This window comes from Athene cunicularia (assembly GCF_003259725.1).
Source record: "Athene cunicularia isolate RWA chromosome 2 unlocalized genomic scaffold, athCun1 chr2_part1, whole genome shotgun sequence".
Lineage (NCBI taxonomy): Eukaryota > Metazoa > Chordata > Aves > Strigiformes > Strigidae > Athene > Athene cunicularia.
Genome location: NW_020799095.1, coordinates 20,889,801 through 20,908,615, shown reverse-complemented (window position 1 = coordinate 20,908,615; position 18,815 = coordinate 20,889,801).

Genomic DNA, 18,815 nt, shown 5'->3' with positions numbered 1-18,815 from the left:
GGGGGTGGGCAAAGGCCGTTTTAGATCACTCATGTAATAAACCAAAGCAGGGGTCATCTGCCTTATCCTAATTTAAAAAAAAAATATTCACTGAAGAAAGAAGACAAGTATGTTTAGCCAACACTTTCTGAAGTATCCTTACGTTTTGAACCGTTGTGAATGTAATATATCAACACAGATGTCTGAGACAACTGTATTTCACATACCTGCCATGGGATGTATCAGGGAAATAGCTAATAAGGGTTAGTTTTGTTTAGTAAATGTAGCCCTTGAACAAGATTTACTGCAATACTCCACTGAGCCTTTGAAAAACTGTTGGGGATGCTGGCAGCAGTGTGAAGTAAGAAGAGAGACCAGGGAAGGAAACATGGCTGGAAGAAGAGCTGCAGGAAGGAGAGGAGGTGGTCTCTGAGAACTCACCTCTTGATTAAACTGTGCAGATGTTATGTTGCCTGGCACTCTAAAATTAAAAAAAAAAATACAGGAAAAAAAAAAAAAAAGAGGAGGAATGGCATTTCCTTCAATCCTGTGAAACACAATAAGCACCATAATTTAGGCCACTCTTTAATCTGAGTTACTTCAGTAAGAACAGAATTAACTTCATGGACTGGTTGTCTCTGGAGTGAAAGAGCACAAAGGCAAAAAAAAGGTGGGAAGCAGCTGGGCCCAGCCAGTGCCTGCACTGAGCTATCAGTGGGAACACCCTGGGCTTCACCAGGAGCTGCACTGAAAGTCTCAGACTGGTTTGCATAGTGAAATGGCAAGTTTTAGTGTTATTTTTAACTTTACCTACCTGTTGAAGTACAACTCAGGTTCTTTTCTGAGATGTGAAAGAAAACAGAGGAACTAGAAAGATTTTTCTTAAATCAGAGGGGTTTGTGGGTTTGTTGGGAGGGAGATTAAATTAAAACAATGTCACCTCTTACTGAGAGACGGTCATTGACAACAATTTAGAAATATCTGGAAGTAATTTATTCCTTTTTTTCATTTCTCCCCTGAGGCACTGTGCACTTGTGTCCCTTGGATACATTTGTAAAGCTTGTTGTCTTTTGTTATCAGTTCCCATTCTTTATATTTCCCCTTCAGGAAAGAAAACTCTTCAACTGCAGAGCCAGTCTTAAAAAAAAAAAAAAACAACCAGAAACAAAAAGCAGGTGGACTACTTATTTTAGATAAAAGGATATATTCTTGAAAGTAATTTGGTTTGTCTGTTTCTGTTGCTCATGTCAGGACCTATTTACTTCACCTGCAGGAGTAATCTGACTTCAGTTATTTCTACACTTTGGGCTGAAATTCTATCAAAAGACAAAGCACAGATGTGTCTACTACAGCTTGCACCTCAAACTTTGTAATATGATCAATAAAACAGAGTGAGGATGTGTTCAGCTTTCAAAAATTAAATGTTCATCTCTTTGAGGACAAAAGTTTCAAATTTTCTTCCTAAATTATGAAGACTATATTTACAAAATAACTAAAAATATACTCATAAAGCTTCCTCTTATGGATGAGGACTGATTACTTCTATTCTGGAAGACTGTAAAGACATGATCATTATTTTGGGGTTCTTATTCCAAAGCAAAATAAAACATTTTGCTATTTTTTTACCTTCAGTAGAAAAATTGGCCTTTGATGTAAAATACAGACTGTTACTTTCTCATTGCAATACCTTAAATATATGACATGATCGATGACTTGTTCCAAATAGCATTTGTGTCACTGAGAAACACTTTTCTGTGATGTTTTCTTTAGTTGTGTGTGGAAAGAACTTCCTCTTTGCACAGAATCTCCTGCTTCTCATCATTCTGGAAATTCTGCACACAAATTACCTGCCTTTCATCTTTCTGCTAGAGGGAGGGAAAAAGATTACTAGAGAAAAAAAAAAAGGCTTAGTAAGAGTGTTTATGTAATAGAGTTGGAATGCGAGACAAAGATAACAATTTCAGGAAGAAAGACTTTTAAAAGAACGGAATGGAAGATAGGAAGATAAGAAGTTACACTTTATTTTACATATACCTTTAAACTTTTTCCCCTACTTTATAAAATTTTTTAGTTTTTATTTAATAAAACTTATATTTATTAAATGTATTTTTACTATTAACCTTCTGATGGATGAACAAGTCTTAGGGAAGAGTTTTCATTTGACTGGAGAAGGAAGGGAACATATTAATCTGTTTTTTCTTTCTTTTGAAGAAATGTTAGGAAGTAATGCCCAAGTAAATTAGCGAAGCGTGAAAAAATGGCATAGGATCTATTTCCTCCTGATATAAACAGGACTTTATCAGACATGATAAAGTAGAGCAGAATCTACCTGAATCTTGCCCAAAAGAAGATCTCAGAACTTTAATTTCACTTCATCTTTTTCAGGGACTGCCAGACCGTGAGTATGATGTTGTTAGACTAAAAGTTTCAGAACATTTCAGAATTTTCAGGTTCCCCCCCCTCCCCCCAACATTTTTAGCATTTCAGATCATTTGCTCACAGTGGCTGTCCTGGAGGAAGAGAGGCACCAATCTCCTTTTCGGTGTTCCTGTGTGTGGGAAGCTGCTTCACCAGTCTTGCAGGAAAATCTGAGAAGTTTTCTACACTCAAGTGCACGGTTAAGTCTGATGGAGGTTGATACTGTCATAGGAAGTGGGCAGTACTGGATGCTTCATACTGGAGAGAATTGAACCTGAGGTCCAATATCTGTGTCCTAACCACAAAGCCTGAGTGAGATGCTGCTCTGGTGGTTGAAGATGATTCATCTCTGCTGCCAACAACAGAGGTTTCATAGGGTAAAAAGGAAAGCAGGTAAAACAGACCCTAGTCTATCAGTAGGATTATCCTCCTAAGGGACACAACTAAAATGTCATGGCCAGGATTATGTATGTATTCATATTAGATCATCACTGAATAAAATCAAAACCAGTTCTGGAAGCAGGGGTTGCAACTCCAACCTTTTGCTGAAGTGATGTCTGAAATAAGCATATGAAATAGACAGAATGATTTCCATCACTGTTGGTTTCTTAACAGATATGCTATTTGAAAGCTTAAAGAAATTCTACAAACATATGTAAATATACATATAAATATGCATAAATATAAAAGTAGTAATTTTCTAATCAGTATCATCTGCTAAACCATTAAGTCTTCATTGGTTAAAACAGGAGACAATCTAATCCCTCTATGCTTTATATATTCCTGTAACTACTCCAAGTTTTCTTGATAAAACACTTGCCAGAAACCTGTGGTTTGCTTGTGTCTCAGAAGTATATTGCTAGTTACTTGTATTATTTGGTGATGTTTCATTTTGACTGTTAGATTCCAGCATCCCTTACTTCTGTGACTCATTTTTACTAAAAGAAACCATCAACCCCCTTCCAAAGTTGCTTAAAATCACTTGCCTGAATTATTAAGAAACATGGTTCCACAATATCACAGGATTTCCCAAATTCTCTTTCTTCAGATACTATGTCCTGAAGTTCCTTTAATGCTGTTCCCAGAAAGTGACTCATGATTCTTTATTAATTATGAAAGATGTTAACTTAATGACTGCACAAAAAATGTGTTTTTCTCTTCTCACCATAGCTTGAAGGAAATATCATTGCCAAGGCACTATCTCTAACACTGATCTCGTACTAGTAGCGTACATGTAACTTTTTCATGATCGATTCTTTAAAGCTTAGCCAAATGGGTTTTTTTAACATGTTAATGCAGACCTGATTTCATTTCAATAGACTACATCTTTAATTGCATGAATAATTGTAGACTTTTAAGGTTAAACATTAATTTCATTAAAAATGAGGACAAGACCTCTTTGACTGTAGGGTGGCCAGCATTTTGATCTGTTCATGTATAAATTTGTTGCTGATATGGACATTGGGCTTTTTATTATTGTTGTTTTTTGCACTGTCATAGTCTGAATAATACCACACTGGAAGTAACCTGCCTCTGTGAGTTTGATGGATAGGTTATCTCTGTGTCAGGAAGTAAATGGGAATATTCCAGTGTTAGCTTCAGATACATTCTCCTGGTATCATCAAGGGTATGTCTGTAGCAAAATTTTGTGTTTGTGTAGAGATGGTAAGTGGAGCAGTTCATATTCTTAGTTATGTTGTGCCCTCTGGCAAGCCTGCCAGGAGAGTGTTATGCTTATTTTGTGAATCGAAATCTTCACATTCCAGCTTGAGCATATCTATTGTTTTCAGACATAAACAGATGTGTTCCTTACCTAAGGGAAACTCTCAAAAATATGGTAGTAAAACAGAAGAAACTGATGTGAAACCACAACAGTATTTGACCTGTCTTCATGCATTAATAATCCCAACTTTAGCTGAAGGCAGAGGTCTGTTGCATTCAGTTTTATTTATTTGCTTGGTTTCTGCCCTGCAGTATATAAGAACAATAAAGGATAGAAGTATTAACTTCATGTTTTAAATTTTAATTAGGGTTTTGGTAAATACATACATGCTTATTAAGTCATTCTTAGTTGTTAAATGCAGGATAATTCAGATTTGCTAAACAAAAGCTGGGGAAAGTAATCATATTCTTTGTTCTGCCAAACCACTCTCTATTCCACAGGCCAAAATCTCAAAACTTGTGATGAGAACAAACTATAGATCCAGAACAGAACTTTTTTGAATAATTCTGATAGGGTGGATGAATTTTATTTGCATGCATCTCTGCTGATTGATAATAAATATATATATATTTGTCAACACTTGGATTTTTTTACTTCTATACATTTAATTTCTGAAACATGCTGATCTGTCTTTTTTAACCTTAAACGAATACCTGCAGGACATTCAGCGACGTGTTAGACTTTAGCTGTCTGCGGGAGGTGAAATGATAAATCACAAGTGGGTCAGGTTTACAACTCCTTCATGAAGTCAAGTCACACCAAAGTTGTATAGCTAGTGAGTGTGCACCTTCTCCCTTGAGATACCTACATCTCTCTCTGTGCCACATTTACAACACAGGCTGTATGATGAAAATAAAAAATGCTAATATTGAGTAACTGATAATAGTACTGAGAAAAGATACTGTGTGTTGGAGAAGGACAGCAGGACGAGTGTACCAGTGAACGGGAAGAAAGGGAAATGTTGAGCATAATGCAAGTACAAAGGAAGAGGAGAAATACTGGAGCAAAGTCCACTACCCCCAGCACAGCACTGTACTGGAGCCAGGTCTAGGCACACTGGGAAAGTAACATGTCACCACACAGCACTGACTGATCCAGCATCTCCCCAGAACATCATGCTGTGCTGATGATGGTGGTGCCTCTGCTATCTGTGTCATATTGCAGAACAGATGCAGCTGCCTGGGTTAGACACCTCCCTGTGAGGTTACATCCGTTTGAAGAATTAGAAGCTTGGATGTAACAAACCTTATTTAAAAGCAAAGATTCCCAGAAACTCAGATTTTTTTTTAATTATTAGTTTTTAATCCACAGACATCAGATGGTCAGTTTGTGACTCCCTGGTCATGGAATGATGAAACTGCAGTGCTATAAGAAGAAAAGAGTAAGAATCAAGAAAATTATATGGAGAAAAAGTGATGGAAGGATTCAAGAAATGACAATTAATTTTATTTTTAAATCTTTTAAATTCCAAAGTATTCAAATTTAAAATTAAAGTGCAAGTAGCATCTCACTTCCATAAAGCTTACTAAGACATAATTTAAAATATGAGCCTAAAGAAAGAAAACCTAGAACTATCTGTGAAAAAGAATAATTAATGGTTCAAAAACCTTTCGCTCAGAGACAGAATTTAATCAGTTTCATTCATAAGTAAACTGTAAAGTTTAATTTGTTCACAGAGCAAACAAGATTTCCTAAGAATCTTCTTGATTTCTTAAGAATTATAGTTATCATGATAGACTGCTATCTTTGTTCTTTATTTGTTATTTCTGAATGTGCATCATATTAAAACCTTGGTTTCCATGCTACTGCAGTGTGATTCATATCTAGTGGTTAAAAAGACTGGCTTTTGTTTCCAAAATTTCTGCTCTGAGAAAACATCTGCTGAAATATAGATAGATTGTGGTGTGTGGATGAAATATGTATTCTTTGTAACCTCCTCCAGTAAGAAGAGACTCATCACAAGACATGTAACAACTCTATGCACACAGCTGCACTTGAGTTGGCACATCACCCATTAATTGTATGATCCAACATTTTTTCTATTTAGAAAGATATCATGTGATATTTGTACATCTATGATTTGCATAATTTCTAGGTTGTAGATGTATACATTACTCTTGTTGCGGAGTAGATTATTTCTACCACTTAAAATCATATAGTCAAAATTATTATTCCATAAAATATAATCAAATCTATTACATTAGGAAAGACTCCTTACAATACCAAGAAGTACTTTTTCAACTGGAAATCCAACTTTAAGTCCTAAGAAGAGAGTTTTTCTTATCCACTTGAAGTTTATTGGGCCATAGCGGGAACAGTCTAACATGTTACAACATGAGTACCCATTGACAGGAGCTACCTATTGCTGCTGGCATCTTCCGAGCTTCCAAATAGAGTTCATATGTCTAGACCAGAAATGCATGCTTTTGCATCCCTGTGCTTCTCTATCCCTTTTCTCAGCTGAGGACAACTCCCAGAAGGAGTAGAAGATCCCAACTTTTCCACCACATACTCCATGATGTCTACCAATACCATCAATACTTGATAGCTTGGGCAATTCTCTTTCTCACCAAACTGATGCCTTACCTCTTACTTCCAATCTCAAAGCAGCCCAGGCCTGCACCACTTACATATTGCTTAGAAGTGTGCCCATGCCACATGGAGAGAGACAGAAACAGATCTTTGCTCAGTACATACATAATAATGAATTGTTTCCTTTGCAATCAGTAAAATTAGTACCACAGTTCAACACTACCTTTCTGGAGAAATGGTATTACGTTCACACAACAGAGTGGTGGATGCAGATGGGCTTCCTGGAATCCCTCTGTGGCCAAGACAACACTGTTGTTGTGTACTGTAACGTGGAAGGGAAATGGAATTCCACAAAGTTGTTCTGTGAGAATTTTCATAGAATAATAGAAACTTTTAGGTTGGAAAAGACCTTTAAGATCATGGAGTAAACCCACAAACCTAACACTTCCAAGTCCACCACTAAACCATGTCCCTAAAAAACCCCAATATTTTGTGATGGACAGGCCACTTGTGAGAATTTTGAAATTCAGGTTGCCTTAATTAGATCACTGTATATTTGCATACCTTAAGAAATTTCAAAATGTTTGTATTTAGTACAAACATAGATAATTAAATCATTAATACACTGTTGTCTAGCATTTTTAGCAGTCATGTGAAGAAGAATTTTAAAAAGACAAAACTTGTGGCTTTTTTTTTTTTTTGTCTCAGAGTATTTGATATGATCAGCTGCTTAAACACTTTCTATTACTTTCTCAGTTAAGGGCTTTGCCAGGTTTTTGGATGAATCAGAAACACCTCCAAAATGTTTTTATTCTCTACTTCAGTACTGATTTTGAGTTGCCAGAAAAATTTTGCCTAACAATCGCTATCCCGTAAGAAACAGGTTATATTTCACTCCTGTTTTCAGTACATAAACACTGCAGTACACCACTGACAGACCTACAGATAAAGCTACCCCTTCAATGATTTTTTTTTTTATTTTTTTTTTTTTAATGGCTGTCACGTCAGCAGACAAATGTGGATGAACAGGGAAGAATGAGCTATCCGTTCATCCACAAAAAGTGCAAGCACCTGTAGCGATGCTTTCTGTGTAACACCTGTTTTACAGAGAAAGATGAGCCTCCAGCTTTCACCATGAGCAGGCAGTACTGCTGCAGGGCACTCATCCTGCTAGAAATACTGATTGCAGTGGTGCCGAGGAGATTTGTTACTCTGGTAAAAAAACCCCTAGAAACTCATTACTGGATGTCAGCGTGACTTCTACACAGACTTCTACAGTCTTTAGGGATGTACTTTGTTTCCTCTAAACTCTTGATACTTTATTTTAATTGCACAGATATAAATGGATTGCCTGGCTATCACGTGGGAGGGTAGAAATCATAATGAATTGCTTTAAGATTATAATTTGTTCCAATGAAACCGAGTGTTGTGGTTTTGATGATATGTTTAACTGCATTAAGGAAAGCACAAGGTATGCAAACTGGTAATGAAGGGAGGGGGAGGTTTGCATCTCTGAAGTATTATAGTCTACAAAAATCTGTCAGTTTTCTGGTATTATATATCTTTTATTGGCTGTAGCTATTTAAGCTGTTAAGTAGCTACTTAGCTAATTAGTTTACTTATTTAATCAATAGGCGTATAATGATGAAGAAATGTGCTTCTTGCATAGTGAAAGTGAAAGAAAGACAGGGGAAAAGTGAAAATTTGCATTTAAAGACCATTATCTTCCTGACACAAATTCATTAGAAAACCATCTGGTAGATGCTTAACCATTTCCTAACCATCTCTAAGAGTAAAATATCTCTTTGCAGCCTTTAACAAAGATGATAACAAGATGAGCTGTTTACAGGAGATGGTGGTAGTCCCAGTCAGTAACGGTCAGTACTATAAAAATCAACCCTTCTGCTGTGTCTATGCAAAATTTAAATTTAAACCGTACAAAGGCAGAATTCTGTGAAATCCATCCTTATATTTAAGTGGCCCCCTTCAAATTCTTCATGTGATCTAGCCTGAGTGAATTATCAGAAGAAAATAAATAGTGTGCTAGCTCCTAGCACAGTTAAAAATTTCCCTGTGTATAACTATTCCTCAGTAGGTATCCCAAGCAACTCCACTGCAATTGTCAAGAACAGAGGGAGAATGCCTCACTATTTGCAACAGACTTCACTCCAGATAACTAAGTACTCATCCAGTCAATGTACATACATAATTTCACACTTAGCCTTCTCTTTTTCCTATTTCTTCAGCTTCACACATTTAACAGATACTTCACAGATCCTCTTCACAATGCCCCACCAAAAACCCAGATGCACATGCTCTCCCTGCTCAATCTACTATATAAAATACAACTGAAAAATAAATTTTTCTGCAATATCATGTTAATTTTTTGCAACACGGGAAAAAGTTACACTTCTTTCATGAGAAAAGACAGAAAAATAGAGTGGCTGAAAATAGCCCTTCACTCATTTTTAAATAAGTTTTGAAAATCAATTACACATAAGGATAACACATAGTATGTTCACTTGCCCATGGGAAAGCTCAACTTCATTTCTTAATTATTAAAAATAAACTGCAAACTACATTCTAGATTTTAGAGGATGCAGAAAATAAAATATGTGCTCATATATCCTGGCTGGTTCTTTAAAACATGTGAAAATGTATTCCCACAGCTAAGCAGTTAATGTAACAGATGTCTTATCTCTTCCTAGACTGATTTTTGCTTTGGCTGCTTCCTACTACTGAAAAGCAGAAATACGTATTACATTTGGTAAGCAGTGTGGTATTCAAAGCAGTGTGGTATTCAGCTATGATCCTAAACCAGATTATTTCATCACTGGTTACAACTTTCCCCAGTGGTGTTGTGCCATGATTTTCTCTAACTATTCTTCTTTGGATTTCTTTCTTTTATACAGTTTGAAATGGAGCTCACTTTCACACAGTTTGTAGGAGTATCATATATGTTTGTTGTTTTGTTTTGTTTTTGTTTTTTTTTTTTCTTGATATTATCCAGCACTAAAAGTATGCTTTTGGTTTGAAATGCTTGAAGAAAGCAGTCATGGAGTGAAGTGGGTGTTCCCCTGTTCTCCGACATTTTAATAAGCTGAGATAAGCTTTACAATCATATATGCCTGTTACCTCAATAGGACTGCTCTTGCATGGAAGTGATCAGATTCTCTTAAGAGGGACCCTCCCTTGGATAGGGAACTGACTGATCAGCAGACTGTCTCTATATGCAACTGTGACCTCATTCAAAACCCTTTATGGAACTTATGGCATTGGTGACATTTTGAGAAGTTACGTTTCCTTAATTGTCTCTCATTTTTATACACATGACTGCTAACAGTCTGGTTATTCAATTTTAAGAATTTTTTTTTTTTTTTTTTGGTAGACAGGGGGGAAGTCGTGGAGGAAACTGATTCATTTAGTTGCTCTGTGTGGGTGTGTGAGCCTATGGATTTAAGAAGCTACAAGAGTACAGCAAAATATAGTGGGAGGAGAAATTGCCCTGAAGAGTTTGACAGCTTCAGAAGCAATGGGTGCAGTTTCAGTTCTATATTTCTCTATTTGACTGTATCAGTGAGAACTTGGTATTAAAATGAAAACACAATTTTTCAGTCATTGTTGGATTTCTGTCATTTTATCTGATTAACAAATAACAGTAATGTTCTGTCTATCAAGTGGTTTAACATCTCTGTGGTGTAAATATCAAGAAATGGCAGAAATTTTCACTTCTGACCCAATATGCCTGAGTATTTAACACTGCCAAAAATGGTAAGGGTACAATCCCTGTCTAAATTAGATGGATGAATGGACCAGGAGAGTAAGCCTTAAAGCATTAATAGGCTGCTTTGCTCTGAAATATATCCAGACAAATGCACACTGTGCAATGGCAGGGGTTGGCAAAGGGAAATGGAGGGGTGGTGTCAACCACCTTTTTAGAGATGTTAGCCTGCCAAGAATGCCAAATTGCAACGCCAACACCAAAACAAAGATGCTTTGCTGCAGTATAGCAGACCTCAGTGTCAATATGGCAGCACTGAATGCAAAACTGCCACAAAATATTTTCCATTCAGTCTACATCCACTCAAGTATAAATTTTAAATTAACAATAATAAACACCCTGGTCTCCCCATCCCAAGCACTGGCAGCAGATATTCTTTTAAACATAGCTTTAAAGAAGGAAATTTTAGAGACAAATGCTACTCTTTCTTGCCAAGTCTTGCTAAACTGGGGCTAATGGGAGCTATTGCTGATCCCTGACTCTGTCAAGGAAAGAGGGAAGAATTCCCTCAATACTAAGGTAGGCTTCTGGCTCATGAGGCGAGGTCTGAATTTCTCCCCCAGGAAGCCAGTGAAGTTCCCAGCAGAGGGAGCTTGCCTGGGTGATAAGGGAAATAAAGCAGGTTTCTGGACTATAAAGGATCTGTCTGCAGGAAACATCTCTCAGACATCAGCTAAGGGTAGTTTCTTCTCTCTGTGAGGTGTAAACAGACTCTTAGCTTTCACTGGGGAGCACAGTGGCTTTTGGCACAAGCTAAATCTGACAGCTCTGCTCACTGTATCCTTTGACCTAGCTCCTACACGGCAATGTCCCAAGGCAAAATTCATTGTTTCTTTGCCACTAGTAAATGTTTTCATTTCCAAGGCAGCTTGGAGGTCCTTCAACCTGTACAGAAACTGGATTTGGAGAATGGCTGAAGAAGACTGTCTCCCGACACTTGCCTTTTGTCTTGATTTTTATGTTTCTTGCATATGTGAAGCCACCAACTTGTAATCTGACAAAACAGAAACACCACCTTCTCTTTTTTGTCAGATAGATGGACTTCTGAGATGAACATTAACACCTGTTCAGTACAAACATGCAAGAGAATGTTAATGTGCTAATGTTCAGTAGTAGCGGATGAACATAGTAAGACTTTCCATGAGGCTTTCTATGAGAGGCTGGCCAGACAAAGAAAACACAAGCGATCATTTGGTTAAGAGGCTAACACTAAAATCAGAGGCTAAGCTGAAGAAAGAACTGAAAAGCAAAAGGCTAGAGAACCTGCTCTTGCTAAAGGCCAGAGGAGTCTTGCAGATTCCTTTGGTAGGCCATAGTTACATGTGCATCACTCTGTACATCATGGTAGGGGAAGAAACCCAAAATGAAGATGGCCACAGGATTTACAAAAGGGAATTGTGGACCTAGTCTGGTGCCCTAGGTCAAAGGTTCTCTAACAGAGATTTAGGAGTTCACAGTTAAAAGCAGGTCAGGCTTTGTAAATTTTTAGTGCCTGCAGTTAGGGAAAATATAAGGTCATGTTTTCGATTTACAATTTGTTTCTTGCAGTCTGGCATTGCTGATGATACTTAAGTAATGGTTCTTAGAATAATTTACTCATCATGCTCAGATTTGGCTCAAAACTTCTTTTGTGTTTGTATACATTTAGATTCACCCATGTCTACAGTTTGTTAATTACAGCTTTTTAATATGTTATCCTCAGCATTGCAGAGATCTTTTTATTTAAAATAACAGTAGGAACATAATAAATAAAGAGGAAAATAATCAAGTACAACTGCCTTTAAGATGATCCACATCATGTTATATTGGATAACCCATCAAAATAAAAAACACTTAGAAAAGAGTGATTATTTTATGGCAGTGAAAAGCAAATGCATTCAACATCTTATTGGAAAGATTAATCAAATTTCATCATGTTGCTGTCTTAATCCCATTATGGCTTGAAGAACTTTAGTTTATTCATAGCCTTCTTTCATCTAACACTAGATAAAGCCCTATAATAAATCATTTTTCAGAGTTGCTTTAATATTGCAGATCCCAGTTCTATGTTTCCCACTCACCCTGAAAATGCCTCATTTTAAGAACTGATAGGCTAGCATTCATATTTCTAGCAAATTAAAAAAACTTTTTTTTTTTTCTAATTGTCATGTAATTAATAATGTATTAATAATCTCAGTTGTTGTTTTTACTGGGATGTGGTTTTAGCTTATCTGCACACTAAGGCTTTGGAAAATGATACTAAGTTTTGTTCAGTGATATTCTTAGCAATGCTTCTTTTGTGGTTCACCCTTTTCCCAGGAGACTCATATTTTAGCGTTTCCATATTGTTATCAACACAGAATCTTTCTCAGTCCCCAGAAGGCTTGGTTTTGAGCTACTTGTTTCCAGTTTGTTTCCAATCTTTGCCCACAATATCATTCTGTGTCATACAGAGCATCTATTCACCAGATGCCAGATGCATAGTGTTCTTCATTTGGCTCCTTTCCTCAAAATTACTGATTTCTATGCCAAACTAATTCCTAATTTTTGGACTTCATTGCCGCTAATTGTGCTGTCTCCTCAGGGCAGTTGTTATTGGAAACAGTCCCAGATGTCAGTGACTACTGTCACAAAACTTCTGAAAAAGTCTCAATATATTCTCTTTCTCACGTATTTTTCCTGGAACTTCAAAGGGTGAGCAACCAAACCTCAGTAGCAATAGGTAATTGTGGAACCCAGAACTTGCTGCAGAGCTGAAGTGTCATTTTCATAATCTACCAGAGATACATTTCAACAGGTCCTTTTACATCCTAAATGAGATTCTTTTAGCATTTTTTTCCCAGACATTATTTAGAAATATATGATGATGTAAGTATATTTCATGGAAATTAATTTTGCTTGCCTAGCCTATTAGGCCTCTTCCTGTTTTTTCTTAGAAGATGAAACCATCCATAAAACCACATCATAGTTGCAAAGTTGCTTCATAGCTGAGGTATCTTACAGCTGACAGTTTGAGGGCTATCCCAAGTTTTATGAGTTATTGAACTGAAATGTATGAAGGTAGGCCTGTTTAGTGTAAAATGCTGTGCACTACTGACTCTAGAAGACAAGCTTGATAGTGCAGGGAAAGATCCCATTAGTATTACATTGCATTTGTATATACTTACTACAATGCTGCTTTCCATGACATGATCATGTGCTATATAATTCCATAGCACTCTATGTTTATTCTGACCTCTCAAGAATTACATAGGAAGGAGGATTTAAAGTTTTTCAGGCTACTGTAAATCCTAGAATTTTTACTTTCTTGGTTTACAGTAAGCTAATTTTATTATATTTTTTAATGTAATAATGGTATCTATGACAAAAGTATCTTTGGTAGTTTACAAAACTACATTCAAGCAGCATGTTAATACTGTTTATCAATTTTCTAGGATTTGTCTTCTGCCTCAGTGTTCTTTAGGCCTAAAGCTTCTTTTTCTAACAACCTTGTACCCTACAGCAGATATTTTGCTGATCCTTTTCTCAGAGAAAGAAGAGAACATAAAAGCAAGTACTCCCCAGGAGCACTATCCAATCTCTTTAAGGGCTTACAGTAAGCCTCTCATCTGAAGGATTTTGTGGGAAAGCACCTGAGTGAATACTTGTGATTTGCAGGGAGCAGCTTTGTCTGGAGAAGTGATGACTACAGGCACATGCTGGGGAGCCGATTGTCCTTTCCATTGTTCGAGTCACAGGAACAACACAGAAGCACAAAATAAAGGCCAGAATATCATATTTGACAATATTTATGTATGAAAAGCACACGCAGAAGCCCCATAGGTGATTTACATACACACCTGTGTTGGGTAAATAATTGAATAATCCCTAAAATAAGGATCAAGGTACAGGTTGTCAAAACAACCATTGTTCGTTTTGTTTTCTGCATTTCCATTCATTTTACAGGAGGTACTCTTCCTGTATTAAATATATTTTAGAGTATCTTAAATATTTTTTTATCTGATACAACCTCTGTCTGGTGACTATATCATACCTTAGCATAGGGCTGGATTCTCTAATTACAGTCAGCCCATCCTGTTTCTAACTACTGCAATCAAATAGAGTTCCTTTAGTTTATATGCTGGCTATTCTGCTTTGGGGCCTAGCTTCCTCAGTGCTAATGGGACGGTTACAGCTGCCCAGTCTTCTCACTGCCAGCCCTGCGAGATTAACTACATCAAATTGTTTTTGACACATATGAGGAGAAAGAGAATTCAGTTTCCTCTTTGTATTGTTTCTTATTGAAAGAGAATGCTCTTGGGTGGTGGTTAAAGACATAATGTTGTCCATTTTACACATTCCCTGGCATGACAGACAAATTAGATGACACACTAATTAAGACATTGTATCTGCTGGAGAAACTCCTGACAGTCTTTTGAAATCCATCTTCATTTAGGAAAGTATAGGTCCAAATGTGGGTGTTGGGGTTTTAAAATTTTTTTTCTTTTTTCCCCAAGTTAAATGTGCATATGATCAGTATTCCTGAGCAGAGGTGCTGTCCTCATTCAGAGCTTTAGAAGGGTCTCCTACAAAGCAAAAAGGTTAACATTTTACAGTCTCAAAACTGTAATAAAGATCATTAAATACAGATAGACCTTAGGCATCAGGTTTCATTTTGCATACCAGCTTTTTTGGTGTGTTTAAGTTAGAGTCGATAGACATACAGGTATTTTCACATCTGGATTTGAATGTGCGCAGATCCTGAGTGTTTGAATAGAAGGGTTGGATGTCAGTCTTCCATCTTTTCCCATCTTTCTAAATAGGTTTCATATTGCTGCACCAAAAAAACCCCGTCTTTCTTGAAACACCTAAGCTATAGTAGATATTTTTTCAAAGTTAGGAAAATACTAGGACTATCACTTTTTATTTCATACACACCAGCTACAGGTATTTGTTGAATTTCTTGTGAAATTACTAGACTGGAACATCTTTGTTATTGTCGTTATGATTTTTATTATGTTAAAGGAAAAAGGGAAGTAAACATAAACTTAGTGGACTTGTCAGCACTGCCAGTGTGTTGCTACATGGATTCTGTGTGAAAAAAGACAAAGAAATTCTGAGAATAAAGAAGTCTGACAAAGTCCAGGAAACACTTTACCTCACTATTCTTCCTCTTTTTTTTAAAAAAAAAAAAAACAACCAAAACCCAAAACTTTTCTTGGTTTCCCTTGTTTTGGTAAAAATAATAAAATGAGCAAATTTATCAAGTTAAATGAAGGAATGACTACTTACAGTCACACTCTTGCTTTTCTTCTTTTTCCACTCTCCCTTGCTAAGCAGTTAAGAGAACCGAAGTCTTACAACAATTACCAGCATTTGTTTGACATTACAGTCTCTTTAGATGAAATACAGAAGTTTTATGATGTATACTAAAGTGGCACAGGCAAAATTTTCCCTTAGAAGAAGTAATTCTCCAGCATGGTGGAAGCCTTTTCTTCTTTTGCTTCAATCCTCAAGACAGTCTTATGCATGATATTACCTTCCACCCTCACGTTTGCCTTAGGACTATATTCTGGTTCATGCCTTCATTCAATATCTTCCCAAGGGTCTAATGCAAAGAGGGATCCATCTCTCTGCTGCTCTGTCTGGAACAACCTTTAAGATCAATATTTCCTCTGTGTGTTAGATTTAGTGTCCAGTTGCTATAAAGGCAATAAAAGGAGATACAACTGGTGTATTGGTTGGAGATGGGCAGTAGTTGAACTTGGTCACATTGCCTAGTCAACTCAAAAGATGTGAATAGGTTTATTTTCTCGTGAACTGTAAGGCTCCAGAAGTTTTCCAAAAATATGAGACAGTATGAGTCAAATATGTTTTTCAAACTTCAGTTCAGCAAGTTGCATAACCATGAAAGCCATACAAATGGGTTTCACTTTTCTGCAGAATAATTCACACATACACAAAACTATAGAATTACATCATGACATTAAATCCTGAAATGTTCAGATCTGTTCACAACTCTGGTATTTTCTGTTGTGTAAGATAAAGAAAGGAGAAAAGAAAAGAAAAGAAAAGAAAAGAAAAGAAAAGAAAAGAAAAGAAAAGAAAAGAAAAGAAAAGAAAAGAAAAGAAAAGAAAAGAAAAGAAAAGAAAAGAAAAGAAAAGAAAAGAAAAGAAAAGAAAAGAAAAGAAAAGAAAAGAAAAGAAAAGAAAAGAAAAGAAAAGAAAAGAAAAGAAAAGAAAAGAAAAGAAAAGAAAAGAAAAGAAAAGAAAAGAAAAGAAAAGAAAAGAAAAGAAAAGAAAAGAAAAGAAAAGAAAAGAAAAGAAAAGAAAAGAAAAGAAAAGAAAAGAAAAGAAAAGAAAAGAAAAGAAAAGAAAAGAAAAGAAAAGAAAAGAAAAGAAAAGAAAAGAAAAGAAAAGAAAAGAAAAGAAAAGAAAAGAAAAGAAAAGAAAAGAAAAGAAAAGAAAAGAAAAGAAAAGAAAAGAAAAGAAAAGAAAAGAAAAGAAAAGAAAAGAAAAGAAAAGAAAAGAAAAGAAAAGAAAAGAAAAGAAAAGAAAAGAAAAGAAAAGAAAAGAAAAGAAAAGAAAAGAAAAGAAAAGAAAAGAAAAGAAAAGAAAAGAAAAGAAAAGAAAAGAAAAGAAAAGAAAAGAAAAGAAAAGAAAAGAAAAGAAAAGAAAAGAAAAGAAAAGAAAAGAAAAGAAAAGAAAAGAAAAGAAAAGAAAAGAAAAGAAAAGAAAAGAAAAGAAAAGAAAAGAAAAGAAAAGAAAAGAAAAGAAAAGAAAAGAAAAGAAAAGAAAAGAAAAGAAAAGAAAAGAAAAGAAAAGAAAAGAAAAGAAAAGAAAAGAAAAGAAAAGAAAAGAAAAGAAAAGAAAAGAAAAGAAAAGAAAAGAAAAGAAAAGAAAAGAAAAGAAAAGAAAAGAAAAGAAAAGAAAAGAAAAGAAAAGAAAAGAAAAGAAAAGAAAAGAAAAGAAAAGAAAAGAAAAGAAAAGAAAAGAAAAGAAAAGAAAAGAAAAGAAAAGAAAAGAAAAGAAAAGAAAAGAAAAGAAAAGAAAAGAAAAGAAAAGAAAAGAAAAGAAAAGAAAAGAAAAGAAAAGAAAAGAAAAGAAAAGAGAAGAAAAGAAAAGAAAAGAAAAGAAAAGAAAAGAAAAGAAAAGAAAAGAAAAGAAAAGAAAAGAAAAGAAAAGAAAAGAAAAGAAAAGGCAATCAAATACTGCAGAAGGTGCACTGGAATAAAAAAAATATATCTTAATTTCTAATAATTCAAAGTACTATGGCTACCTAACAAAGGCAGCTGATTTTGTTACTGATATCTGAAATAGTCCTACTGGAACTGATCTTTTATAGTAGGAGAGGAAATGGGACTCTCAATTTAAGGAAATTTAAGGAAAAGTTTTAGGAAAAGAAATCTAGATTCAAAAGATATTTTGAATGTATCTTTATAATAGTAGCTATACTCCAAAATAAATGGCTAATTTAACCATATGATATCAATGCAAATATTGATCCTTATGGTTAAACAAGGTTTTAAAAATATATTTATACATATAAGATCCTTTATCTTTTAAATCAAAGGTTGGCTGCTTTTTCATAGGGCATTTGTTAATATACTCAGAAGTCACGTTGGGTTTTAAAAAAAAAAAGATAAACAGACCTACTTGATAGTTTGTCTTTTTATGTGCTGCATACCAGCTACAGACATAGCCTTCAGCATTACGATAAAAAGTATCTCAGAGCTGTCTTCCTTCCCCCATGTCTCTCCCAGAAAGCATTATTACTGAAGAGTTTTCACAGGTGGGAAGAGAAAGGACTGTTTAAGGGTTGTTATTTTCAAGTCATTGATAACTTATTTTAATTAAAATATTTCTAAAACTGCATCGAAGCATTAAGTCTGTGTATAGCGCAGTACATTCTGTGCTATGCTGTGGAGTTTTGCAAAAGGAAAAAAACCCAGCATTTATGCTTTGTAAATATATTTTTAGTGCCTGGAAAGTTCTCTTGCACAAATAGTTTTTTGTCATGTCATGTGCTGACACCTTTGAAATATTGCTTGAAGTAGTTTATAGCTTTGTCTAAATTGGGGTATTTGCACATGATGGTTTATACAATGACGAATTACTCTTCACATGTACCGGACTTCATACAGTTCGGTTTAGCACTGCTATATAAAGCATTAAGCTTATTATGCCCAAAAGAATTAAATTATGCCGAAGCAATTTGATTAGTTGTGTCCAAAGGAAGACACGATTGTAATGAGCTAAAATCTTGAAGTGAACATTGTAACATTGTAATACATCATAATTAAGAAAAAACTTTGCTTAACTATTTTCATAAATCTATTTTACCTTTTATTTGGTCCATTTGCTGTTCTTGTAAAAATGTTATTTTACTTCCAGATGATTCAAAGCTTGAAAGTTGATTAAGCT